Below are 27,232 nucleotides of genomic sequence, written 5' to 3'. Positions count from 1 at the left end.
AGCCTCCTGCCTCCTACAGTAGGTGGACCATTTACAGTGGTAGCTAGCTAGCTAGCCTCCTGCCTCTCCTAGGTGAACCATTCCAGTGGTAGCTAGGTAGCTAGCCTCCTGCCTCTCCTAGGTGGACCACTCCAGTGGTAGCTAGCTAGCTAGTCTCCTGCCTCTCCTAGGTGGACCATTCCAGTGGTAGCTAGCTAGCTAGCCTCCTGCCTCTCCTAGGTGGACCATTCCAGTGGTAGCTAGCTAGCTAGCCTCCTGCCTCTCCTAGGTGGACCATTCCAGTGGTAGCTAGCTAGCCTCCTGCCACTGCTGTTTCTGTCTTTGGACCCTCACAATAATTTGGCATCTCTTTAAAAGCGGCATGCAAGTCTGATCCTGTCAGTGGGTTTGGTTTTGTTCCTGCAGCCAATTAGCGGGTCCTGCCTTAGCCTGCAGCTAAAAGGAGTCTAATGGCCTGGGTATCCACCTGATAGGTGCAAGAGACAACTACCCACTGGGCTTTCATTTCACAGGAGGGGGTGGAGGAGGGGGAGACTTCTGAGCTTTTCACCATTACACAGGACTTCATTGTGACTGCTGGCCGTTTGATCTTAAAATAATTTACTTAATGATCTCACCGCGGGAGCAATTGGTGCTGCTCGATTAGTCTGCAAGGTCTAATGGACATGGGAAGAAATAGGAGGAAGGAGGGAGGGAGGGAAGGATAGAAGGAGAAAGGGGGGACAGCACAGTGAAGGGCTAAATGCTACCATTTTGAAACCTTGGGGAGCGATATTTTCTAGCGTCATGGAGAGACTGAGCTTGTGACTGTGATCAGGGCTTCCAGGTACATTTCTCTTCTTCTGAAAATAAATGCTACTGTTTTTTAAATATCTAACAGGAAGACAATTTGGAGTCAAAACAGTTTATTAATGATCAGATTGAAAATATTGGAAATATGTGGCTTCCAACCTGGGTAAAAAGAATGACATTTGGTAGAAAAGCACCAAAAACCATTGATCTGTGTGGTGTCTAACCCTGACACAATACATTCCACATTGACCTGTAGAACATGTCTTTGTTTGATGGTTCCCTGCCCTGTTCAAGCCCAATACATTGTCAGAGGAGGATCTTGGTTGGGTTTTGTCAGGCTAGAGCGATAGTGAATCACGTACGGTAATGAGGGGGATAACTAGTACACCGGCGCCCCCGTTATTAAAATAATTACATTTATGATCAGGATTTCCCCTGACAATTCCCCCCGTTTTATGGAATTGAATGAACAGCAATTAAGTTTAATGGGGAAGTTTAGAACTCATTTTAGTTCACAGGGGCAAATTGAATTAAGAGCGCCACATAATTGCAATAACACTGATTCGTCTCCCTGTTAACAAGGAACACCGGATGACTTAATAGAAAATTAAAACACTGTAATTTAACCTTTCGCTGTGTTGTACATACAGTGTGTCTAACTTACCGGTAGGATCCAGTCTTTTCTTCAGGAGCACTGCAGAGCTGGTAATGAATACTTCCACCTATAGAGACACACAAAGGAATCACTATTAATAAAGACTTCTCACCTTTATTGTGCAACGTATGAAGATATAAAGATGATATTATTTGACATTCATTACAGCTGGACTAAGAGCAAACATTTATTCACACCTGAAAGGAAAAACAAGAAAGATAAACATAGAACATGATGACCTCAAGCTCTAGGCATTTTGGGGTCACGGAGGAGAGAAGAGTTGAAAAGGTCATTGGACTAGTACTGTCCAATGAGGAGCCTGGAACTATGTATCTGCCACGGGGCCAGAAAGGCCTTCTAACTGACCCCTGTCCTTGGTTGGAACAAGCAGAGGGAAGGGGGAAGGGTTGGAGAGACGCACCCATTACAATATGGTTGGACTCGGGTAAATTGGTGCAGTTTATAGAAATCCCTCTGGCAAAGAAAGAAGGAGAGAGAGGGGTGGGGGTGGGGTCTAACATAGATGACTGTTATTAAATCACTGAGGAAGGTTGTTAGCGCACGTCAAGTTGTTTGCAACATGTCATGACAAAACCCAGACTCACTCAACCCATTAATTTGCACTTTAGTCTCCACAGTCACATTTTCTGAATGGAATTTTTTTGATAGGCACATAATCTGATGACATCACATTTGATCGACATTAATGTAATGTGGAAGCTGCCAGTTGACCGACTAGGTTACCATAGCAATAATTCATAGACATTGACAACAATTTATAAATCAAAATGGCTTGCCTGCACAAAGGGGTTGTTTTATGGTAATGTACAGAAAAATGTGAACATGTGTACATTTTGTACAATATTGTTATGTTTCACAGTTGTAATATCTAGGCTGCTATAGGGACTTAATAGACTAAGAAAGGGGAACAAGTTAATTAAAAAATAAAATGATAAGTCAACAACACAGTAACAATAAGTCAACAACACAGTAACAACAAGTCAACAACACAGTAACAATAAGTCAACAACACAGTAACAATAAGTCAACAACACAATAACAATAAGTCAACAACACAGTAACAACAAGTCAACAACACAGTAACAACAAGTCAACAACACAGTAACAACAAGTCAACAACACAGTAACAATAAGTCAACAACACAGTAACAATAAGTCAACAACACAGTAACAATAAGTCAACAACACAGTAACAACAAGTCAACAACACAATAACAACAAGTCAACAACACAGTAACAACAAGTCAACAACACAGTAACAACAAGTCAACAACACAGTAACAATAAGTCAACAGCACAGTAACAATAAGTCAACAGCACAGTAACAATAAGTCAACAACACAGTAACAATAAGTCAACAACACAGTAACAATAAGTCAACAACACAGTAACAATAAGTCAACAACACAGTAACAATAAGTCAACAACACAGTAACAATAAGTCAACAGCACAGTAACAATAAGTCAACAACACAGTAACAATAAGTCAACAACACAGTAACAATGATCTAAACACACAAATGGTGCAGATGTGTTTTTTTTTATCACACATTATGAAACTCATAGTTTAAAAAAAGTCATTTGAACTGTGACTTCTTCACCTATAAAATATTGTGGATGTTTCCATAAAATATATGTATCTCAGTGAAATATTGCAGTAGCCTCCTGCCAAAACACTCATTCACAAAAACAATCGTAAATCTTACAACAAAGCCGGAGGGGAATTTCACAACAATGGAATCGTTATTTCTCAACGCCAATTGTCCAGTTGAAGCTAAAGAGCTAAAAGGACCTAGCTCTGCTTTGCATGACAAAAAGGATGTGCTCTCCAAGCTTCAATGACCTTTTAAAGTAGACACCAAAGCAGCATAAGTGGTGGAGAGAGGGCAAACACTAGAGCTGTGAAAAAAAAACCTCTCTCCGTTTTGCCTTCTTGATTTTATGTTGTGACTTTCAATACAAATCGGGGGCAAAGGTCAGCTGGGTTACTCCATAAAGAGAGGAGAAGCTAAGCGGTATGTTGAACACTAGCCTACACTGCTTATCAACAAGACTGCTTGTCTAGATCTGGAGGTATAACATATTTATTCTCCAAACTAATTATCTACAGTATGTAGACAGGCACTCTTTGATATAGTTACCGATTGGTGATGAACTGTGCTCGACTTAGATCCAATTTCTATGTTATAAAAACAAATAACAAATGTTAATTTTACTGTGTTGATTATGTGATATAATTTACAGAAGCTGAGTTGATCCCAGATCATCATTTTATCTGATATGTTGATGTATTGTTGATCCTTGGTCGTCATTTGATCTGATTGGTTGATATATTGTTCATCCTTGGTGGTCATTTTATCTGATTGGTTGATGTATTGTTGATCCCGGATCATCATTTTATCTGATTGGTTGATGTATTGTTGATCCCGGATTGTCATTTTATCTGATTGGTTGATGCATTGTTGCTCCACAGACAACTAAATAAGGATGATCCAGGATCAGGTCTCTCTTGGAGAAATCAGGTTGTTCCCTACTACATATAGCGATGTATATACAGTTGAAGTCGGAAGTTTACATACACTTAGGTTGGAGTCATTAACTTTTGTCAACAACTCCACAAGTTTCTTGTTAACAAACTATAGTTTTGGCAAGTTGGTTAGGACATCTACTTTGTGCATGATACAAGTAATTTTTCCAACAATTGTTTACAGACAGATTATTTGAGTTGTAATTCACTGTATCACAATTCCAGTGGGTCAGAAGTTCACATACACTAAGTTGACTGTGCCTTTAAACAGCTCAGAAAATTCCTGAAAATGATCATGGCTTTAGAAGCTTCTGATAGGCTAATTTACATAATTTGAGTCAATTGGAGGTGTACCTGTGGATGTATTTCAAGGCCTACCTTCAAACTCAGTGCCTCTTTGCTTGACATCATGGGAAAACCAAAAAAAATCAGCCAAGACCTCATAAAAAAAATTGTAGACCTCAACAAGTCTGGTTCATCCTTGGGAGGAATTTCCAAATGCCTGAAGGTGCCACGTTCATCTGTATAAACAATAGTACGCAAGTATAAACACGATGGGACCATGCAGCCGTCATACCTCTCAGGAAGGAGACGCGTTCTGTCTCCTAGAGATGAACGTACTTTGGTGCAAAAAGTGCAAATCAATCCCAGAACAACAGCAAAGGACCTTGTGAAGATGCTGGAGGAAACAGGTACAAAATTATCTATATCCACAGTAAAACAAGTCCTATATCGACATAATCTGAAAGGCCGCTCAGCAAGGAATAAGCCATTGCTCCAAAACTGCCATAAAAAAGTCAGACTACAGTTTGCAACTACACATGGGGACAAAGATCATACTTTTTCTTTCTGATGAAACAAAAATAGAACTATTTGGCCATAATGACCATCGTTATGTTTGGAGGAAAAAGGGGGGGGGGGCTTGCAAGCCGAAGGACACCATCCCAACCGTGAAGCACGGGGTGGCAGCCTCATGTTGTGGGGGTGCTTTGCTGCAGGAGGGACTGGTGCACTTCACAAAATACATGGCATCATAAGGATGGAAAATTATGTGGATATTTTGAAGCAACATCTCAAGACAGTCAGGAAGTTAAAGCTTGGTCGCAAATGGGTCTTCCAAATGGACATGACCCCAAGCATACTTCCAAAGTTGTGGCGAAATGGCTTAAGGACAACAAAGTCAAGGTATTGGAGCTGCCATCACAAAGCCCTGACCTCCTATAGAACATTTGTGGGCAGAACTGAAAAAGCGTGTGTGAGCAAGGAGGCCTACAAACCTGACTCAGTTACACCAGCTCTGTCAGGAGGAATGGGCCAAAATTTACCCAACTTATTGTGGGACGCTTGTGGAAGGCTACCCGAAACGTTTGACCCAAGTTAAACAATTTAAAGACAATGTTAGAAAATATTAATTGAGTGTATGTAAACTTCTGACCCACTGGGAATGTGATGAAAGAAATAAAAGCTAAAATAAATCATTCTCTCGACTATTATTCTGACATTTTACATTCTTAAAAATAAAGTGGTGATCCTCACTGACCTAAGACAGGGACTTTCTACTAGGATTAAATGTCAGGAATTATGAAAAACTGAGTTTAAATGTATTTGGCTAAGGTGTATGTAAACTTCAGGCTTCAGCTGTATGTGGCATAGACTTACAGTATGTGTTGGGGGGGAAATCCTTCATATATGGGTGTTTGTATAATCGCTATCGGACTGTAGGGATCAATATGCATTTTAAACATGTATTGTCCCACCTCCCAGTACAGGCAGGCCAGAGGCACTAATCCTTGTGATGTAGCTGTGCCTAAAGACCATGAGGTGTACATATTCAAACCTTGTACTGGGGCTCCAGTTCCTCAACACCTGCAATCCCCTCACCATCGAACACCCTGCAAACCGCAAGGAACATAAATCACTGTTTGTGAGCGGAATATCTCATCGAGGGCCAGCATTCCACAGCTTGCGCTGCGATTAGAAAACCAAAAGGGCACACGCTCTGACAAATGCTTCTACGCAAGGCCCCGAAGGAAGCCGGGAGTGTTGAGAGTCAGCCAAGGAGGCTCGCTCAGCTCTGTCATTTATAATGGGGTAGGACTGACAGCTGCCCCCAGGACATTACCGCTACAACCTCCAAACCACTGTGCCATCCCAATAACTACAAATGATGGCCCAAACAGCAGCGGAAGAGACGGGCTCGGGCTAATTGCAGGAAGCAATGTCACATCTTCATTTACCTGTTGGCTTTCTGAGATACACATTATGTATATATATATACATAATGTGTATCTCATGATGCTGCCACCCCATATATATATATATATATATATATATATATATATACAGTACATATACAGTGGGGCAAAAAAGTATTTAGTCAGCCACCAATTGTGCAAGTTCTTCCACTTAAAAAGATGAGAGAGGTAACGAGTAGAGGACAGAGGAGCCTCTTAAAGTAGAAGTTACAGGTCTGTGAGAGCCAGAAATCTTGCTTGTTTGTAGGTGACCAAATACTTATTTTCCACCATAATTTGCAAATAAATTCATTAAAAATCCTACAATGTGATTTTCTGGATTTTTTTTCTCATTTTGTCTGTCATAGTTGAAGTGTACCTATGATGAAAATTACAGGCCTCTCTCATGTTTTTAAGTGGGAGAACTTGCACAATTGGTGGCTGACTAAATACTTTTTTTGCCCCACTGTATATACTGTATATATATATGTTTTGATCGTGACGATGCCTATGTATGTTCGTTGAAACTTTTTCATCAGTTGTTTTTCAGGGTAATGCTGCAGCATGTTATGCATGGTGTGATTTGTCACTGTCTGTGGATGGATCTGATCTTATGATGATACTGGAGGGTTTGGAGATGATGGGAGTCAACACTGTGATAGAAAAGTATTGTTTTGTGTGTCCACTGTACAATTCATCTGTGGGTAGAAAGCTGTGATAAATATAGTATCTAACTCTGTAGTAAAGTCCTACTGTATCAATCAGACATTTGACAAGAACGTGAACAACGATGTAGGTAGAGGACATGCAAAGACATGACTCAAACCTCTCTACCTGCGGCCCAATATTGTCCTGTATGTTATACTAAAATAACACTGGAGAGATTTAATTTGCATTTATGGAGTGAATAATTACACAAGTAAGTCAGGTTAAGTCTGATTGACAGAACCATTGTCTCCGTGGGCCTCACTTCATTTAGACTCCTCCACAGTGACCCCATGCAGGTCTTATGACCACAGGGGTAGTGCCAGTCTCAGAGGATGCTGATTAAGTGGGATAAACCATCCAGCCCTTCAGACACAAGTGGACTGGGAATCCTCAGGAGTCCAGTCCCGTCCCCACAGGTCTCCTCCACAGTCTGGGCCCAGCCCCCTACGCCACCCCTTCTCTACCCCTCTCATGTCTCCCACCCCTCCCCACCCCACCCCTCCTCTCCCCTCCCCTCAGTGTCCCACCCCTTCCCTCCCCTCAGTGTCCAACCCCACCCCTCCACTCCCTCTCCCCCCAGTGTCCCACCCCACCCCCCCTCTCCCCTCCCCTCAGTGTCCCACCCCACCCCTCCTCTCCCCTCAGTGTCCCACCCCACCCCACCCTTCCCCTCCCCTTAGTCTCCCACCCCTCCTCTCCCCTCCCCTCAGTGTTCCACCCCACGCCTCCTCTCCCCTCCCCTCAGTGTCCCACCCCTCCTCTCCCCTCAGTGTCCCACCCCTCCTCTCCCCTCCCCTCAGTGTCCCACCCCGCCCCTCCTCTCCCCTCAGTGTCCCACACCACCCCTCCTCTCCCCTCCCCTCAGTCCCACCACTCCTCTCCCCTCCCCTCAGTCCCACCCCACCACTCCTCTCCCCTCCCCTCAGTGTCCCACACCACCCCTCCTGTCCCCTCCCCTCAGGCCCACCCCACCACTCCTCTCCCCTCCCCTCAGTGTCCCACACCACCCCTCCTCTCCCCTCCAACCAAAGTGTCCCACCACTCCCCTTAGTCTAAGTCCTCCACACCCCTCCACACACCAAACACTCCCCTGTGCAGTAACTGTGCTACCATGGATCACTGTGCAGGACCGGCAGGCCATGTTTTGGAAGGGTTGCTGTACAATAAATTATATTAGGCTATTACTAATGGCTCCATTTGATCAAATATATTTTCTTATATTTTCTTAATATTTTCTTGGGTTTTGAGATTCAGTTTTCAGTATTTAATTTTTTTAAAGAGAGCGACATGGAGTGATGTGAAATTCTAAGCGAATAAGATATGCATGTATCTTTCAATATTCTGGACTATTAAATTGTGAAAAATAGTTTTGTGTGACTCACATTAACGGACAATATACTACTGGTTAGGTCCTAATTCTAGAATATTATGTCTTTAATATATTTAGCTTATTTTGATTAAAGATTCAATTATAATTTTCTGACATCGTTTGGTGGGACATACCTGAAATAAAACAAATATTGAAAGCCTGTAAATGAATACTAAAACCCTTGAGGGCCCAGTGCAGTCAAAAAAGTGATTCCCAGTGTTTTATATTATTCCACACTATGAGGTAGGAATAATACTGTTGAATTGTGAAAATGATGATAATTCCCTTTTAGTGTAAGAGCTGTTTGAAAAGACTGCCTGAAATGTCTAACTGTTTCGGGGAATGGAGTTTTGGCCTGCCTGGTGACATCACCAGGTGGTAAATTAGTTAATAGACCAATAATAATAATATATTTTCAGTTTTCCCCTCCCACTCAGACAGTCCTAGGAAATTATTGATTGAGAAAGCGCTTTTTGTTTATTTTTGAACATTTGAATTGAAAGCAATCACAGTAAGGTACTCAATTGTTACCAAGAAATGTTTTGATATTGAGATAAAAACGGCTGAATTGGATATTTAAGTAGCAGACATATGTCCAAACTATCAACTGTGCACGTTTAACACAAAACCATGGGATTATACCACAATAGTCAGGTAATGGGTGTCCTTAAATCTTTTGTATATTAACAGAGGAACACTTAAAACAAGCCTTTCAAGATAAGCGCCGGCTGTTGTACTGGAGCTTTACTCTGTCCCACAGGACAGCGTATCCATCAACAGATGCCCTCGGGTGTGGGATAACAAATTTGTTCATTCGGGGGCTTACATAACACAGCAGTAGCCTCATGGGAAACCTGCATGGGGCCGGATTTGACATGCTAGTCTCTCTGCTGTAACACAATTCCAGCGGTATAAAAACAACTACCTCTTTGTTTGTTTGTTTATCAATATGGATTATTTTTAGTAAATGCATCGTTGATTTTTAGACTATTAGGTTTGATGTGGGCTCATATCTGCATTCATATCTATCGAGATGTTTTCCTTGTGTTTTTTTGTCTTTATAGACCCATTTAAAAATAATAATAATATGGGGATGTAAGGAATTCCATGATAAAATAAATAACCGAAATAAATAACCAAATACATACGCCAACATTAGTCTATACTAATAAATAATACTCATTCAGGTCGTTAGTAGGACTATTGACGTTATGCTGTTCAAATAGTACGATATTCACTTCTTTATCATTTAAAAATGTAACCTACATTTCTACATTAAAGTTACACAACCTGTGCGTGTAAAGATCAACTATTTCCATCGATAGCTACGGGCTTTCCGACAGCCACATAGCCGTTAACATGTTAGGCTACACTTTCAGATTGATGGAATAGCGTACAACTATGTTTGTGTTGTGTTGTGTCGTAGGCCTATCCTTCGGCCCTATTCATTTCATCACTGACATTGTCTTTATTAATTCACACATGGCACAATGATGCAGTTTATTATAGTATAAGGTTAGCCTACATTTGACTGCATTTTAGTGGCACTGCTGGCGTATAGACGTTTGCCTAATTGCTGTTAAAATAGACAGAGGCTACTGAAAAACACACCTCATCAATGTTGAAATCGCACAATCTGATCTAATAGGCCAGTTCTTGTTTGGATTTCATGTTAAAAACTCACCGTTGTATTTCACTCTGTTGCATAATGCGAGAGGAACTCAGAGGCATGAAAAAGTCAAGCGTTGTCTTGAGAGAAGTCTGCTAAAAGAGACAAAGCAGTGCCCTCTGCAGGACTTGATAGCTAACCTACCCAATGCAACGTCACAATTCTTCATAATCAAATGAGACATCGTCTTGAGAGTCAGAAAACTGAAGGCTTTTATTTCCCTTCTGACGTGGTGACATGCCTCATCAAGAATAGGCAGACTTTTGGAGAGTACCTTTCTTCCAACTACAATAAAGTTTGTTATTATTTTAATTAATTTGATTTCAATGATTCATTTTAGCGATTCAACTGTTTCGTCATTTAAAAATCTAGTTAAATCCCATGAGACAAAGCCCCCTGATTCTCCAGACTGTTCAACACCCAAAACGTAAATAGAAAGCTAAGCACAGTCTAAATAGAAAGCTATAGGAAGCTAAGCACAGTCTAAATAGAAAGCTATAGAAAGCTAAGCACAGTATAAATAGAAAGCTAAGCACAGTCTAAATAGAAAGCTGTAGAAAGCTAAGCACAGTATAAATAGAAAGCTAAGCACAGTCTAAATAGAAAGCTATAGAAAGCTAAGCACAGTCTAAATAGAAAGCTATAGAAAGCTAAGCACAGTCTAAATAGAAAGCTATAGAAAGCTAAGCACAGTCTATCCTGCTGGAGATGAACACTTGTGTGAAAGGCCGATGCGCCCTTGGTAGGCTGCCTATATCCTGCAGGGGGCATCCTTGACATGCTGTCTTACTCTAGCTATCTAGCCTACATCAAAGGTGAGGGTTGGTCTACTCAACACTTCCACGTGTTGAGTAGAACCGAGTTCTGAAAATAGGTAGCCTCCTCTGTAGCAACCCTGTTCATGCAGTGCCACAGGTACTGCAGGATTTTGTTCCAACTCGGCACCACACCTGACCAACTGAGCTAACTGATCAGTTCAGTGACTGCCTACATTCAACACACCTGGTCTTCCAGGTTGGTTAAATCAAACACATGAAGTGGCTGCAGTCCTCCAGGACCAGGGTTTCCTCCCCCTGGTGTAGCCTGTGTAAGAAAGGAAACACAACATAGGTCAGGTTGGTTAAATCAAACACATGAAGTGGCTGCAGTCCTCCAGGACCAGGGTTTCCTCCCCCTGGTGTAGCCTGTGTAAGAAAGGAAACACAACATAGGTCAGGTTGGTTAAATCAAACACATGAAGTGGCTGCAGTCCTCCAGGACCAGGGTTTCCTCCCCCTGGTGTAGCCTGTGTAAGAAAGGAAACACAACATAGGTCAGGTTGGTTAAATCAAACACATGAAGTGGCTGCAGTCCTCCAGGACCAGGGTTTCCTCCCCCTGGTGTAGTCTGTGTAAGAAAGGAAACACAACATAGGTCAGGTTGGTTAAATCAAACACATGAAGTGGCTGCAGTCCTCCAGGACCAGGGTTTCCTCCCCCTGGTGTAGCCTGTGTAAGAAAGGAAACACAACATAGGTCAGGTTGCTGTAATCTGGAAGTAGTAATGTTAATAATAATGAACTGCAGGCAAATTTGACAAAATGTCTGTCATTATTTGCAGGTAATTGCATTATTGACCACATCTCAAGAATTCAAGAAGACAAGTTCCCACATTCGTCATCCTCCTATACAGGACTCTTTATAATTGAGAGTGCTGAATTTGGAGATAATGGCAAAAACATATTTTCATGTTTGCATGATTCATAATCGCATTACGAGGGGTGAAGGTTCTTGGGTACATTTGTCTTTGCGTTGTGAAAATTGATAATCAATATGGTCATATTAACCTTAGTGATCATCAATATAACTCTGAAATGCATCGGCTTATGGGCTGCTAACCTTATCTAAATATATTACATTTCAGCACAATTACTACATGGATGAACTCACCACATGCATGTCTACTAGTTCTGCACTCACGTGCTAGTCGGAAGTCTGACATGACACTTCTCCGTTCCTCTCCTTATCTACCCTGACCAGTGTTAGGGCTTTAGAAGGCTGAGTTCAGCCCCTGTCACAGGACTGTCTGTTGCCATGGACATTGGACAGCATTGTACACACAAACCCCTGGGCCCCATAGTCCCAAAGGACTATTGCATTTAACAGTCTGATCTACATGTTGAATATTGTCCAAACACAATTCTACATCATTGCAGGTGAATTTATTCAACAAACTTACCCTGGATTGCAATTTAGGTTATTCCACTACCTACATTTGCCATGCTCTTTCTGTAGTCAACTAGTAATTATTATAAAATATTGTCAGGGTTGGTTACTGTAGGTTACTTTCTAAATGTAATCTGTTACAGTTACTAATTACTGTACCTTTCCAAAATTGTAATTAGTAACGTACCGTTTGGATTACCCAAACTCAGTAACGTAATCTGATTACATTCAGTTACTTTTAGATTACTTTCCCCTTAAGAGGCATTAGAAGAAGACACAAATGTATGTTACCAATTGAATGATCTATTGCAGGATAAATAAATGTTAAAGTTTACATAGCTGGCCATATATGGATGTTACATTTTACTTTCTGGGTTGGTTATGTAGACTTTTTCTAACCCATCGCTTTCTACTACATATAATAATACAATTAAATTATATCTTTACATGAATATATATATATATATAATTTATAAGTCCAAAAATGTATGTAGCAACTACAGATGGCCCCATTAAGTCTATCAAAAGTGACTTTTACTTCACTACATTCCTAAAGAAAATGATGTACTTTTTACTCCATACATTTTCCCTGACACCCAAAAGTACTCATTACATTTTGAATGCACAGGGAAATGGTCCAATTCACAGACTAGTCAGGAGAACATCCCTGTTCACCCCCACTGCCTCTGATCTGGTGGACTCACTAAAGACAAATGCTTTATTTGTAAATGATGTGTTGGAGTGTGCCCTTGACGATACATAAATAATGATAAAAAACAAGAACATTGTGCCGTCTGGTTGGCTTGATATAAGGAATAAGAAATGATTTATATTTTTTACTTTTGATACTTAAGTATATTTAAAACCAAATACTTTTAGACTTTTACTCAAGTAGTATTTTACTGGGTGACTTTCACTTTTACTTGAGTCATTTTCTATTAAGGTATCTTTACTTTTACTCAAGTATGACAATTGAGTACTTTTTCCCCCACTGATAAAAGCCGCACTTTTGTTATTTATATGATCCGCACTATGCAGATGTGCACGAGCGCATTTCTTCACTGGCTGTCCACTGGTTTCAAAACAATGATTGATAGGCAGCTTAAACTTCTTGAATTCAACCATTACTGGGTTCAAAAACACATTTAGATTTGTGAACAGCCATCCACAACAACCACAATCCGTAAGGCGCAAATAGCTAAATGAGAGAGCAGCAGTGCGATTCACATCAATGCGCTATGTAGATATCAACAATAAGTGAAATCTATATCGCTGTAGACTACACCACAGCTGTCATCCTTACCGCCAAGCGTTTATTCAAATTGTATAATCTTTGGATGCCGACAGCAGTGCACCAATGGAAGACATAGCTTGGACTGTAGCCTATAAAATGCTATTGCTGCTCTTTTCCCGCGATCCATCAAACACATTTGGTGTGTCAACACAGTGGTCTCTGAGTTGTGGTCAGACTCGCTCAAGTGGAACCACCTTAAATTTGCGATTTTTTTCAATGCCGATTTGAATGTCATTGAGAAAACAGAGGTGTCAAAAAAAAAAATCGTAAACATATTTTCTGAATTTAAAAGTAATCCTCGAAGTAATCATCTAGTTTTTCAAAAGTATCTGTAATCTGATTACAATATTTTTGCTGGCAATGTAACGGATTACAGTTGCCGTTTTTGCAATCTCTTACATGTAACATATTACATGTAATCCGTTACTCCCCAACCCTGAATATGGTTTGAAAAAAACTACAACTACTGAGCAATTTGGAAAGATTTGTTTTTCCAGGAGTGGTTTTCTCTTTGAAGATACAAGTTTGAGCATCTGTATAATCGTCGGCAAGGAAACGAGACGCTGCACAGCAAAGGAAAATCTTGCGCAGGAGAGCATACATACATACCTCTCACGTCAATCATGATTAGTTCGTGAAATAGTCAGAAACTGTTACATACTTTCCCGCGGATTGAAGTAACGCTATATAGTGACACAAGTTTGAAGTTTTAGTGACAAGGAATTGTCAGGATGAAACATGTCTGTCGAGGAGAATGTTCCCCCCTTTTAGGAGGATGACAGAGTAAAGTTTATAAAAACAAACGTTTTGTCGGATTTTGGAAGTGAGGCATGAAACCTGGGAGAAGAAGTGTGTTACAGTCGAGGAAAGCCAGACCGTTCTGAAAGGCGTCTTCGAAAAGCAAGGTATTGTTTTTGACTCTACCGTCGACTGGTGCTCCCCGAGGTGAGGCTGGCAGGTTACTCAGTCACTTTAGTACTTGAATGTGTTATTAGTGCTGTAAACACATTTTTGTTTTGGGTCGATGAGCAAGGAGACTGTAAATAATAGTTTTACTTGACTATGTTTTTTTTTACAGTGGAACATTGTCATGGCTATTGCCTGTAATTTCTAACTATTTTGTAAATCAATCTTTAGGCCTTACCTGCTTCTGAAGACAAATAATGTTATGTTCTCAAGAAGAAAGCTGTGTCCATAATTGCTGAAAACTGCAGGAAACTTTTTGGCTTGGTCTCCCAGCCTCTTATTCCACAGATGTCATTCACTGTTGAACAGGTAATCAAGCGTTGTTTTTTTGACCCAGTCCCCAATCCATATTACAGTCAGTCAGTCCACTAAATGATACTGACCTGAATTATGTTAAATAATTAAACAACTAGCATGAAATAAGGTTAGACCTATATTGATAGATTACAGGGAATATTTGTCACCGCTTGTTTATACCAAAGACCAGTAAACATTGAGAGATTTTGCCTTCTCTATTTGGTCAAGGTGACAAAATATCCACATGTAGTCATCATATTAAGATGTAGTCAATGACTACAATACATGTGTGTTTATCCATAAGACCAAAGACATGAACAGATAGAGAAGGTCTACTTTGTCAAGGTGTGTGTGTGTGTGTGTGCCACTACTGTCCAACGAGAAGAACCATCACACGTGGCCGCATTTGATGTCACAAGACCTAGTTGGTCATTCAGAGAACATGAGGAACAAGGTGTCCATGGTTAGGGGACAGTTCTCTGGGAAAACGGTCCTCCCCATCCCAACCGCTACAGCCAGGATAGAGGGCTCTCAGAGGAACATCAGAACATAAGACACACTCCAAGGGGTCCTAATACGGGCTACATCCCAAATGGCACCCTATTCCCTAATAGCTCACTGGTTCAAAGTAGTGCACTATATATGGAAAAACTTGGTGCCATTTGGGCCAGCTGCTGCATTACTACAGTATTCAATGTCTGAGTGATTTTAGGGCATTTATCTTCTGAATCAGGCATGATAGCCATGACTGGACAGTGGTCCATGCCATTGAGTCTATGGTGATCAGCTGGACCCATCTGGTCCAGAAGATCATTGAAGGAGGATTCTGCTGAGCTGCTTCTGAAGTGTTTGAACCCAGGGCCTAGTGCTGAGCTGCTTCTGATGGATCTGAACCCAGGGCCTAGTGCTGAGCTGCTTCTGATGGATCTGAACCCAGGGCCTAGTGCTGAGCTGCTTAGGATGGATCTGAACCTAGGGCCTAGTGCTGAGCTGCTTAGGATGGATCTGAACCCAGAGCCCAGTGCTGAGCTGCTTCTGATGGATCTGAACCCAGGGACTAGTGCTGAGCTGCTTCTTAAGAGTCTTAACCCAGAACCCAGGGCCCAGTGCTGAGCTCAACTTCTGGACCTCCAGGAAATATCATATACTCAGCATATCCCAGCAGGTACAGTGTCCCTCATATGAGATGCCATATTTCAACATCTGCTCTCTGGACTTCTTTGTGGAGAACATGGCTGGGGGAGGACCAGGGTGGAGGCAGCAGGCTCCTCTGTTTGAGTCCCACATGGTGCTCTCCCCTCCTAGGCCCGTGGTGACCTTCATCCCCTCCCTGGAGAAAGAGGCTGGGTACGGCATGTATGAGCTGCTGGAGGGCCTGGTGGGGGATGTGCTTTAAGACGTCAGTCTGGGTGAAGAGGGTGGCAGAACACCTAGACATGGAGAGCTATCAGGTATCTAACTATCATCAGATTTCAGCTGTTAGGACTTGGCTGGGTTAGATAGATGTTTACTGGTCTGGTGGTGTCATGGTTTGGTTAGATAGATGTTTACTGGTCTGGTGGTGTCATGGTTTGGTTAGATAGATGTTTACTGGTCTGGTGGTGTCATGGTTTGGTTAGATGTTTACTGGTCTGGTGGTGTCATGGTTTGGTTAGATGTTTACTGGTCTGGTGGTGTCATGGTTTGGTTAGATAGATGTTTACTGGTCTGGTGGTGTCATGGCTTGGTTAGATAGATGTTTACTGGTCTGGTGGTGTCATGGTTTGGTTAGATAGATGTTTACTGGTCTGGTGGTGTCATGGTTTGGTTAGATGTTTACTGGTCTGGTGGTGTCATGGTTTGGTTAGATGTTTACTGGTCTGGTGGTGTCATGGTTTGGTTAGATAGATGTTTACTGGTCTGGTGGTGTCATGGCTTGGTTAGATAGATGTTTACTGGTCTGGTGGTGTCATGGCTTGGTTGGATAGATGTTTAATGGGGATCCTAGTAAAATGCCTCTATGGACATGTGTTGACCACTGAGGAGGTTGAGGCTTATGGAGAGGACGTGTTTCCAGACAACCCACCTACTATTGACAAGTTCAAGGAGCAGGTGAGACAAGTTTGTGGATATACTGTGTGTATCCACTTCGCAAGTGTAACTGGTGTGAAATGGCTCGCCCTCTGCAAGGGCTGTGGCTTTTGTGGAGCAATGGGTAATGGTGCTTCAACGGTGACTGTTGATGTGTGCAGAGGCTCCCTGGTTCGAGTCCAGGTAGGGACGAGGAGAGGGAGGGAAGCAACACTGTTACGTTGATGCTGTTGACCCGGTCACTGGTTACTGCGGAAAAGGAGGAGATCAAAGGGGGGGTGAGTGTAACCAATGTCAAATGGCTAGCTAGTTAGCGGGGTGCACACTAATAGTGTTTCAATTGGTGATGTCACTTGCTCTGAGACCTTGAAATAGTTGGGGCTGTGGCTTTTGCTTCGAGGGTGTCCGTTGTTGATGTGTGCAGAGGGTCCCTGGTTCGGGGCAAGGAGAGGGACGGAGGAAACTGTTACACAAGCAGTCTCCCAATTTGAACATTTGACTACATTTTAGGACATTGTAAAGCTCTACAGAGACTAGGGTTGCAAAATTCCAGTAACTTTATTCAAAATTCTGTTTTCTTTTCAGTAATCCGTTTTGGATGATTCCCGGTGTTCCTGTTTATTCTGGGAATTTTCCAACAGGGATTTCTGGGAAACCAGGGAATTTGGGGAGATCTACAGGAATGTTCCAACCCTAGTAGACATTTTAAAAGACTGCAATACTCAAATCTGTCACTAAATTAGGTGATTTCTAATTCAGTTTCTGCTTGATTTTCCAGATTGACTACTATGAAGCTGGTGGACGTTAGAGTGTTTGGGGGATGGTTCAGAGTTGATATCAAGTCATTCAAGATCAGTCTTCCGAATATCATTAAAAAGCGGAGCTGGATGTTCAAGGAACATCTTATGACATACGTCACTGACAGGTCCTCTGACAGAACGTCTTTTCATTTATCTAGCAGAATTCAATGTGTGCTCCTCCCAAGTGTGTGTTGTCAGGAGGGGTTGGGTTCAGCAGCAAAATAATTTCCATCACAACAGCAAACAAAAAAAACTACATTGCTTCTTGGTGGATTTCTGATCGGGAGAAAAACATTGTTTATTGGTGGAGCTATGATCGGGAGAATAACATTGTTTATTGGTGGAGCTATGATCGGGAGAATAACATTGTTTATTGGTGGAGCTATGATCAGGAGAATAACGTTGTTTATTGGTGGAGCTATGATCAGGAGAATAACGTTGTTTATTGGTGGAGCTATGATCAGGAGAAAACATTGTTTATTGGTGGAGCTATGATCAGGAGAAAACATTGTACACACTTCAGAGGCTATTTACTGTTTAAGACTTGACCTCTAATTTAGTCAGCACTATCTACTGTTTAAACATTACATCCATGGTTCCCCTACCATCCCAGTCTGGATGAGCTGGAGCAGTTTGTGCGGGCCAAGACGAGGGGCTGAGGCAGGCTGTGTCTGAGGGCGATCGTGGTGTCTTAGTGGAGGGGATGGGACACCTGCTGGCGGTCATGGACAGACAGGCTGTTTGACCTGGATAGCACCATAATATAACCCCAGACCTGTGGAAGCCCTCTCCTCTGTAGGATAACACCATAATATAACAACAGAGCTGTGGAAGCCCTCTCCTCTCTCTTTAGGATAATACCATAATATAACCCCAGACCTGTGGAAGCCCTCTCCTCTGTAGGATAACACCATAATATAACAACAGAGCTGTGGAAGCCCTCTCCTCTCTCTTTAGGATAATACCATAATATAACCCCAGAGCTGTGGAAGCCCTCTCCTCTCTCTTCAGGATAACACCATAATATAACCCCAGAGCTGTGGAAGCCCTCTCCTCTCTCTTTAGGATAATACCATAATATAACCACAGAGCTGTGGAAGCCCTCTCCTCTCTCTTTAGGATAACACCATAATATAACCCCAGAGCTGTGGAAGCCCTCTCCTCTCTCTTTAGGATAATACCATAATATAACCACAGAGCTGTGGAAGCCCTCTCCTCTCTCTTTAGGATAATACCATAATATAACCCCAGAGCTGTGGAAGCCCTCTCCTCTCTCTTCAGGATAACACCATAATATAACCCCAGAGCTGTGGAAGCCCTCTCCTCTCTCTTTAGGATAATACCATAATATAACCACAGAGCTGTGGAAGCCCTCTCCTCTCTCTTTAGGATAACACCATAATATAACCCCAGAGCTGTGGAAGCCCTCTCCTCTCTCTTTAGGATAATACCATAATATAACCACAGAGCTGTGGAAGCCCTCTCCTCTCTCTTTAGGATAATACCATAATATAACACCAGAGCTGTGGAAGCTCTCTCCTCTCTCTTTAGGATAATACCATAATATAACCCCAGAGCTGTGGAAGCCCTCTCCTCTCTCTTTAGGATAATACCATAATATCACCCCAGAGCTGTGGAAGCTCTCTCCTCTCTCTTTAGGATAACACCATAATATCACCCCAGAGCTGTGGAAGCTCTCTCCTCTCTCTTTAGGATAACACCATAATATAACCACAGAGCTGTGGAAGCCCTCTCCTCTCTCTTTAGGATAACACCATAATATAACCCCAGAGCTGTGGAAGCCCTCTCCTCTCTCTTTAGGATAATACCATAATATAACCACAGAGCTGTGGAAGCCCTCTCCTCTCTCTTTAGGATAACACCATAATACAACCACAGAGCTGTGGAAGCCCTCTCCTCTCTCTTTAGGATAACACCATAATATAACCCCAGAGCTGTGGAAGCCCTCTCCTCTCTCTTCAGGATAACACCATAATATAACCCCAGAGCTGTGGAAGCCCTCTCCTCTCTCTTCAGGATAACACCATAATATAACCCCAGAGCTGTGGAAGCCCTCTCCTCTCTCTTTAGGATAACACCATAATATAACCACAGAGCTATGGAAGCCCTCTCTTCAGGATAACACCATAATACAACCACAGAGCTGTGGAAGCTCTCTCCTCTCTCTTTAGGATAACACCATAATATAACAACAGAGCTGTGGAAGCCCTCTCCTCTCTCTTTAGGATAACACCATAATATAACCACAGAGCTGTGGAAGCCCTCTCCTCTCTCTTTAGGATAACACCATAATGTAACCCCAGAGCTGTGGAAGCCCTCTCCTCTCTCTTTAGGATAACACCATAATATAACACCAGAGCTGTGGAAGCCCTCTCCTCTCTCTTTAGGATAATACCATAATATAACCCCAGAGCTGTGGAAGCCCTCTCCTCTCTCTTTAGGATAACACCATAATATAACCACAGAGCTATGGAAGCCCTCTCTTCAGGATAACACCATAATATAACCCCAGAGCTGTGGAAGCCCTCTCTCTTTAGGATAACACCATAATATAACCCCAGAGCTGTGGAAGCCCTCTCCTCTCTCTTCAGGATAACACCAGTGTGTCCCTGGTAACTTCAAAACGGTCCCATTAAGGCCCCCCCATTCATTCATTTGTGTATATTTATCTATGCAGTGCAGTGTGGAGGTCTGGACAATGACCAAGTGGAGGGAGATAAACATGGACCAGATGGGCGCAGAGCTCAGGAGGTTTGTCAAGGTGACATCATCTACCTACCTAATGCCTCAACACACACACACACACACACACATACACATATCACCCTCCCCATCTCTTCTGCAGTATATTCTGTCATTATGCCCTATGTGTTAGCAAAGAACTAGATGCCTTAGTGTTGAACCTATCAGTTAGACGTCATCACTATCTACCCTCTGTTTGTGTAGGACATCTGTGAACTGTACAAAGAGGGACGTGTATCGTGAGTTAGATCTCTATGTGTAGAACCTGTTGACATCACTGTGGGCTGTCAGCGAGCTGCAGAACCAGGCCATACGGCAACGCAACAGGGCTCAACTCGCCATCACCGCCAAGGTGACAGAGGGAACTAGCACTGATCTGACAAGAGATTCAATAGAGATGTGTCCCAAATGGCACCCTATTTCCAATCACTTTATAGTGCACTACTTTTGATTCAGGCCTATAGGGGTCTAGGCAAAAGTAGTGCACTATAAATGGAAAAGGGTGCCATTTGGGATACAGCCTAGGATAGATCCACGCATCCCAATTAGAGGTCGACCGATTATGATTTTTCAACGTCGATACCAAGTATTGGAGGACCAAAAAAAAGCCTTTCTTTTTTTAATCCTTTTTTTTACATTTGATTTATTTATTTGTAATAATGACAATTACAACAATACTGAATGAACACTTAATATAATACATCAATAAAAATCCATTTAGCCTCAAATAAATAATGAAACATGTTCAATTTGGTTTAAATAATGCAAAAACAAAGTGTTGGAGAAGAAAGTAAAAGTGCAATATGTGCCATGTGAAAAAGCTAACGTTTAAGTTCCTTGCTCAGAACATGAGAACATATGAAAGCTGGTGGTTCCTTTTAACATGAGACTTCAATATACCAAGGTAAGTGGTTTTAGGTTGTAGTTATAGTATTTATAGGACTATTTCTCTCTATACCATTTGTATTTCATATACCTTTGACTATTGGATGTTCTTTATAGGCACTTTAGTATTGCCAGTGTAACAGTATAGCTTCCATCCCTCTCCTCGCCCCTACCTGGGCTCGAACCAGAAACACATCGACAACAGCCACCCTCAAAGCAGCGCTACCCATGCAGAGCAAGGGGAACAAGTACTACAAGTCTCAGAGCGAGTGACATTTGAAATACTATTAGCGCGCACCCGCTAACTAGCTAGCCATTTCACATTGGTTACACCAGCCTAATCTCGGTAGTTGATAGGCTTGAAGTCATAAACAGCTCAATGCTTGAAGAGCTGCTGGCAAAACGCACGAAAGTGCTGTTTGAATGAATGCTTACGAGCCTGCTGGTGCCTACCACCGCTCAGTCAGACTGCTCTATCAAATATCAAATCATAGAATTAACTACAACATAATAACACACACAAATACGAGCCTTTGGTCATTAATATGGTCGAATCCGGAAAGTATCATTTCGAAAACAAAACATTTATTATTTCAGTGAAATACGGAACTGTTCCGTATTTTATCTAACGGGTGGCATCCATAAGTCTAAATATTTATGTTACATTGCACAACCTTCAATGTTATGTCATAATTACGTAGAATTCTGGGGAATTAGTTGGCAACGAGCCAGGCTGCCCAGACTGTTGCATATACCCTGACTCTGCGTGCAGTGAACGCAAGAGAAGTGACACAATTTCACCTGCTTAATATTGCCTGCTAACCTGTGTTTCTTTTAGCTAAATATGCAGGTTTAAAAATATATACTTCTGTGTATTGATTTTAAGAAAGGTATTGGTGTTTATGGTTAGGTACAGTCGTGTAACGATTGTGCTTTTTTCGCAAATGCGCTTTTGTTAAACCATCCCCCTGCGTTGCATTTCAAAATCAATGCAACGCAGGACACTCTAGATAAACTAGTAATATGAGAGGTGATTGTACCATTCCCTTAAGGAAAAGCACGTTTAGTCAATCTGCTTTCTCTGCGAGAGCTTCCTATATCTGGAATACACTGCCAACAGACACACATACAGTGGGGCAAAAAAGTATTTAGTCAGCCACCAATTGTGCAAGTTCTCACACTTAAAAAGATGAGAGAGAGGCCTGTAATTTTCATCATAGGTACACTTCAACTATGACAGACAAAATGAGAAAAAAAAATCCAGAAAATCACATTGTAGGATTTTTAATGAATTAATTTGCAAATTATGGTGGAAAATAAGTATTTGGTCAATAACAAAAGTTTATCTCAATACTTTGTTATATACCCTTTGTTGGCAATGACAGAGGTCAAACGTTTTCTGTAAGTCTTCACAAGGTTTTCACACACTGTTGTTGGTATTTTGGCCCATTCCTCCATGCAGATCTCCTCTAGAGCAGTGATGTTTTGGGGCTGTTGCTGGGCAACACAGACTTTTAACTCCCTCCAAAGATTTTCTATGGGGTTGAGATCTGGAGACTGGCTAGGCCACTCCAGGACCTTGAAATGCTTCTTACGAAGCCACTCCTTCATTGCCCGGGCGGTGTGTTTGGGATCATTGTCATGTTGAAAGACACAGCCACGTTTCATCTTCAATGCCATTGCAGATGGAAGGAGGTTATAACTTAGAATCTCACGATACATGGCCAATAAATTCATTAAAAATCCTACAATGTGATTTCCTGGATTTTTTTTCTTCTCATTTTGTCTGTCATAATTGAAGTGTACCTATGATGAAAATTACAGGCCTCTCATCTTTTTAAGTGGGAGAACTTGCACAATTGGTGGCTGACTAAATACTTTTTTCCCCCCACTGTACCTGCACCACCTATCACACTTTTTGAACTCAATATTCTACTGGTATTTATGTATTCATTTGTGATGCTATCCTTGATATGATCCTGTTATTGTCACATGCTAGACATGCACATATGTGTGCCCATGCATCTATCAATCCAATGTTATCATGATTTGTTATCAGGGATATTATACTTTAGTAATCCACAATGACCTGGTGATGTAATAGTCTAATAATTAAATTTGTCTTCCATATTCCTAGATACCTTGTAACTGGCGATTCCTTCAAAATGATTGCTTACAGTTACTGTGCAAGGTTGGGTGACCAGGGCCATCTGGGACTGCCTCCTGGAGGAATTCAGGTGTGTGAAGGCTACCTGTGTTCTGCATAACTTCATGAGGATAGACACAAGGAGCAGGAGGGGATCTGCAGCTTCCGCTGTGTGTCAGAGGAGAAGTCTGCTGTTCTGCAGGATGTTTCAAAGATGGGGTCCAACAACCAGCAAGAGAGGCAATCCATGTGCGGGAGATCTGCACCTCCTACTTCTTAGACGAGGTTGCTGTTCCCTGGCAACACCATAGACTACACTATGCACAACCAAAGGCTCTTTTAAGAGCCATTCACATTGCAAAATTAATATTCTTCCATTTACTTGGCTATGTCAACTGCAGTTATTAAAATCCCAGTTTCTCTCCCTTTCTACTTATCAGGTAAGGGTTTGACGTCTGTACAAAAACAAAAACAGGCTATTTTAAATCACCCATATTGAAAAAATGTACAACAATTAGACACCCTATAACCCACACACTCATGTATAAATCTGATTGACGGATTGTGTTGTGCAGTAAGCAGGCTCGGGTGTATAACTGTGGCTCCTTCCACCTTCAAAGAATAGGCAAGAGGGCCAACCATGGAGAATAGGCAAGAGGGCCAACCATGGAGAATAGTACGACACCTCATTATTTCTGTAACTACTCTGCATTGTTTGTCCGTTCATGTTTTTCAGCATAAAGTGCTCTGCAGACACTTTCCCTTTGTCTTTTACACCTCTCTAACTGCCCCCTCTTTCCTCCACTGTTGTATAATGCACAACAGATGTGCATGGAAGTACAGGTTGAACTTGTATTTATAATGCTTGTATTAACTTCCTTCAATAAAGCGTTTCATATTCTCTACTGGTTGAAATTAAGTGTCATTTAATGAAGTACTACACCTATCCTGTTATCAGATCAATGCAGATGAAGGGCATTTGATATGGAGATGAACCGGTTTTAGAGTATTTACATGATGTATAGGAAGTGTAGGGTACTGTTTAAAATATATATATTTATGTATATTTGAATTACAAATCCGCCTTTAATTAGTTAAATCCTATTTCTAGTCTATTAGTTACAATGTGTAACCATTGACGTCCCAGGACCAGGATTGGTAAACACTGCTGAAGTGTGTAATTGTAATACATACACCGCATCGCCACATAACACACAGCATCATACAAAGACTAGAATGTGATACTCCTGATATTGGATATGACTGAAAAATAATCTCAAAGACATTCATACCTGAACTGCACCTTTATTTGCCAAGGTAGAGTACATGATCAGTGAATATATTCAATGTACAGGCTACAATGTGGGGATCTCATGCATGGTAATAACTACATGTATATACAACTTGCATCCTTGGCACAAAGTTATATTATATTCTACTCAATCCATAGGCTTCATTAATGTCATTCAGACTGTTTTGAAGTTGATACAACTGGCTATGATAGCTGAGGCTCATAGCTAGGTTCTGAACTAATATGTATACCAAATGATTGGGTCCATACACAGATTGGCTAGATAACGTAAACTCACCCCATTCCGTACAAATGTGCACAACCGCAACATTCAAACGAGGCTACAAAGAAAACTAGTGACTGTGTTGACGTCAAAATCTGGGGTGTGAACTAGGTTTCTATTCAAGCGTTGGTCGACATGGTAATGGCTCTATAGTATTGGAGAAAAGTTGAAAAAACTGACCCTCCGTTACATCGAGACGTGTCATGTCATAACGTACAGCACTCTTAAAGCTACTATTTCGGTCTTATAGTCTCTCTCCACCAGGTGTAGCACTTCATCATCCTTTAAAAACAAGACATGGACAGTGACGGGGGTAAAGGGGGATGCCTAGTCATTTTTTTCGTCATCATTGCATGCGATCATCATTCTCAAAGCCGCTGTTTACTTATAAGATCACTAGCACTGCCCTAAAAAACCCAATTTAAAATTCAACACAAACCTTCAAATAGGTACAGTGGGGCAAAAAAGTATTTAGTCAGCCACCAATTGTGCAATTTCTCCCACTTAAAAAGATGAGAGAGGCCTGTACTTTTCATCATAGGTACACTTCAACTATGACAGACAAAATGAGAGAAAAAAAATCCAGAAAATCACATTGTAGGATTTTTTATGAATTTATTTGCAAATTATGGCGGAAAATAAGTATTTGGTCACCTACAAAACAAGCAAGATTTCTGGCTCTCACAGACCTGTAACTTCTACTTTAAGAGGCTCCTCTGTCCTCCACTCGTTACCTGTATTAATGGCACCTGTTTGAACTTGTTATCAGTATAAAAGACACCTGTCCACAACCTCAAACAGTCACACTCCAAACTCCACTATGGGCAAGACCGAAGAGCTGTCAAAGGACACCAGAAACAAAATTGTAGACCTGCACCAGGCTGGGAAGACTGAATCTGCAATAGGTAAGCAGCTTGGTTTGAAGAAATCAACTGTGGGAGCAATTATTAGGAAATGGAAGACATACAAGACCACTGATAATCTCCCTCGATCTGGGGCTCCACGCAAGATCTCACCCCGTGAGGTCAAAATGATCACAAGAACGGTGAGCAAAAATCCCAGAACCACGCTGGGGGACCTAGTGAATGACCTGCAGAGAGCTGGGACCAAAGTAACAAAGCCTATCATCAGTAACACACTACGCCGCCAGGGACTCAAATCCTGCAGTGCCAGACGTGTCCCCCTGCTTAAGCCAGTACATGTCCAGGCCCGTCTGAAGTTTGCTAGAGAGCATTTGGATGATCCAGAAGAAGATTGGGAGAATGTCATATGGTCAGATGAAACCAAAATAGAACTTTTTGGTAAAAACTCAACTCATCGTGTTTGGAGGACAAAGAATGCTGAGTTGCATCCAAAGAACACCATACCTACTGTGAAGCATTGGGGTGGAAACATCATGCTTTGGGGCTGTTTTTCTGCAAAGGGACCAGGACGACTGATCCGTGTAAAAGAAAGAATGAATGGGGCCATGTATCGTGAAATTTTGAGTGAAAACCTCCTTCCATCAGCAAGGGCATTGAAGATGAAACGTGGCTGGATCTTTCAGCATGACAATGATCCCAAACACACCACCCGGGCAACGAAGGAGTGGCTTCGTAAGAAGCATGTCAAGGTCCTGGAGTGGCCTAGCCAGTCTCCAGATCACAACCCCATAGAAAATCTTTGGAGGGAGTTAAAAGTCTGTGTTGCCCAGCAACAGCCCCAAAACGTCACTGCTCTAGAGGAGATCTGCATGGAGGAATGGGCCAAAATACCAGCAACAGTGTGTGAAAACCTTGTGAAGACTTACAGAAAACGTTTGACCTCTGTCATTGCCAACAATTGCCAACGACACGATTGGTGGCTGACAATACTTTTTTGCCCCACTGTATGTAATGACACATTATATAAGCTCTTTATAGTGCTTTATTTACATTTTAGAGGCGATAAGTAAAACAGATCGAGTGTGAAAAAAAGCAATTTTCCCGCACAACATTTCTCCTTCTCACTATCGCGCATTAGTTTCGCTTCCCCACCCACCATTTAAAAAAAGACCCGACGGGGCTCATTGCCTGCTTGCATTATGCAGAAACGGGCAGCGTTTAGGTCATGTAATTGATTCTGTTGGAAAGGGAGAAATTGTGCTTTACATTGATATTAGCATTACAGTTGTATTAAAGTATTACGTTTTTGGGGCGCTAAAATAAGGGCAATTGTACGGACCATGGCGATGTACGAGTTTACGTTAGCTAGCTACACATCCATAGGCATACAGATCA

At 41.8% G+C, this 27,232-nt stretch overlaps 1 long non-coding RNA gene across 1 annotated transcript; it reads left to right on the top strand.

Annotated features, from left to right (window-relative positions):
• The first annotated feature begins 13,847 nt into the window (after positions 1-13,847).
• Positions 13,848-24,265, top strand: LOC116365175 (uncharacterized). The gene is made up of 4 exons (XR_004208074.1): positions 13,848-14,418; positions 14,611-14,748; positions 20,305-20,388; positions 23,392-24,265. It is a non-coding gene; the product is annotated as an uncharacterized LOC116365175 (long non-coding RNA).
• The last annotated feature ends 2,967 nt before the right edge of the window (positions 24,266-27,232 follow it).

This window comes from Oncorhynchus kisutch, unplaced genomic scaffold (assembly GCF_002021735.2).
Source record: "Oncorhynchus kisutch isolate 150728-3 unplaced genomic scaffold, Okis_V2 scaffold1181, whole genome shotgun sequence".
NCBI lineage: Eukaryota > Metazoa > Chordata > Actinopteri > Salmoniformes > Salmonidae > Oncorhynchus > Oncorhynchus kisutch.
The sequence above is the reverse complement of the archived record's forward strand: the minus strand, read 5'-3'. Positions and strand labels throughout refer to the sequence as shown.